The sequence below is a fragment of the Aethalodelphis obliquidens genome, unplaced genomic scaffold (genome assembly GCF_003676395.1).
Source record: "Aethalodelphis obliquidens isolate GAN/ISIS:26980383/991018 unplaced genomic scaffold, ASM367639v1 scaffold3, whole genome shotgun sequence".
Lineage (NCBI taxonomy): Eukaryota > Metazoa > Chordata > Mammalia > Artiodactyla > Delphinidae > Aethalodelphis > Aethalodelphis obliquidens.
In genome coordinates this window covers 40647557-40649405 of record NW_020837947.1, presented here as the reverse complement: position 1 = coordinate 40649405, position 1849 = coordinate 40647557, and the positions used below count along the sequence as shown (strand labels likewise).

The window sequence follows — 1849 nt, the reverse complement described above, 5'->3', positions numbered from 1 at the left end:
AGCCTGGCCTATCAGAGTGTGAGTCTACTGTTCAATTGTGATTCTCCTTTAACAACCAGGTATCAGTTGAATAAATAAACCTTTGAAACAGATTGCATATATTTGCGAATATGCAGTTCAGCTTTGTGGCAAAAGGCATCAAAATGCCTGGCACCATGTATCAGTAACTTTTCAAACATTTTTATTCCACAGTGATGTCAATACAATCTCTCAAATTAACATTTTCATATGTCATCTCTTTTGGGTGAACATGGTTACCATGTCAGTGTGACTAGAGAAGAGAGAAAGAAGTGGGAAGGCTAAATCATTTGCAGTTTATAAATACTTGAGTTTGAAAAGTACCAAATGCCAGCCATTTGTGACTGCCTTATGACACCTAACATTTCATTTTACCCTGAAAAATTACCCCAACTTTCATTTCCCATGAAGGGAGAAAGAGGACTAAAACTAATTAGTATTCGCAAAACAGACTCTTCCATTCTAAGTGGCCTAAGCTTTATTATTTGAAACATTTAAAACCAGACTCCACAAAGTGCAAAATAATTCTTATTATGAAACAAACCTGTATCAATAGGGGGTAAGAGGATCAACTAGGTGGGCCCTCTTCTCCCTCCTGATCCTGCTCTTAAGATCCCTAAAGATGTTCTGTTGTAAAATTAAATTAGTACTTTTGTTACTGGAAGGGGGATCCCCTCTAGGGCCCGAGCATAGGCTCTTGTCTAACACTCGGAAATGAACTGTCCAAGGAGACACATGTACTGACAAAGCAAAAGACTTTATTGGGAAGGGGTGCTCGTGTGGAGAGCAGCAGTGTCACGGAACCCAGGAGGACTGCTCTGCGACGGGCTCGCAGTCTCAGGTTTTATGCTAATGATTTAGCTTTCCGGGTTGTCTCTGGCCAATCATCTTGCTTGTGCCCATATCTGGTCTGAGTTTCCTGGTGGCGCGCGCATCTCTCGGCCAAGATGGATTCCAGGGTGAGGGTTTCTGGGAGGCTGGCCTATATCCTGGGCTGGCGTCTCCTCCCTCTCTTGGCCCCTCCCGAATTCTCCCGGTTAGTTTTCAGTGGCAGCACCATGTTCCTAATCCGGGCCTCCTGTGGTGAGACAGCGCGCGCAAACGGTTATTATCATCGTGCCTGGCCAAGGCAGGCCGTTTCGGTGAACGGTTCCCTAACACTCTCAGGTAGGAAGAACATTGGGTTAGAGTTTTTCTTTATGATACATTACTTTGTGGGATTTGCTCTGCGAGTAAGCTTAATTGTTTTTTCCATAACAGTTTTTCTCTAGCATTCTAGCTCCAGGGAGAGAACTTAAAATAGGAGGGAGACTTTGTGGGAGATTATATAGAAGCTCCCCCAAATATACATAATGAATATGGAGTAGCTGGGCTAAGAACACTCTTTTCCCTTCCAGTTAAAGAGTAAAGATTTTCTTTTTATTCAAATGACAACTAATGTTTTGTCAGGGTTAAAATCCTTCAATATGTTAGTGTGACAGCTCTTTTAGAATTTGTCTAGCAGGTTTTCCGGTCCGCACTGGAAAACCCCTCGTGAAGAAAAAAATCCTTCAAAATGTGGACTCACCATTATATTCTCTCCTTCAGTACACAGTTCAACAGTTTGGCATTTTTTTCTCATTCTTTACGGACTTCAGGTGACAGTAGCAAAGCAAGATGGTGCTGAGGAGAGGCGTGGGGGTGGGTCTAGGTGTTACCATTGTGGAAGGAAAATATAAAAGGAGTCAGTATCTCTAAGAGAGCTCTGTAAAATGGAGCCAGGAGGCTGCTGAGGAAGTGTGAGTTATGCATGGCTCAACCTGGAAGGAATCTGACCTTTTGACCACTGATT

At 43.0% G+C, this 1849-nt stretch overlaps 1 non-coding gene across 1 annotated transcript; it reads left to right on the top strand.

Moving 5' to 3' along the window:
* The first annotated feature begins 1488 nt into the window (after positions 1 to 1488).
* Positions 1489 to 1550, top strand: LOC113613355 (U7 small nuclear RNA). The gene has a single exon (XR_003430203.1). It is a non-coding gene; the product is annotated as a U7 small nuclear RNA (small nuclear RNA).
* Positions 1551 to 1849: the final 299 nt, after the last annotated feature.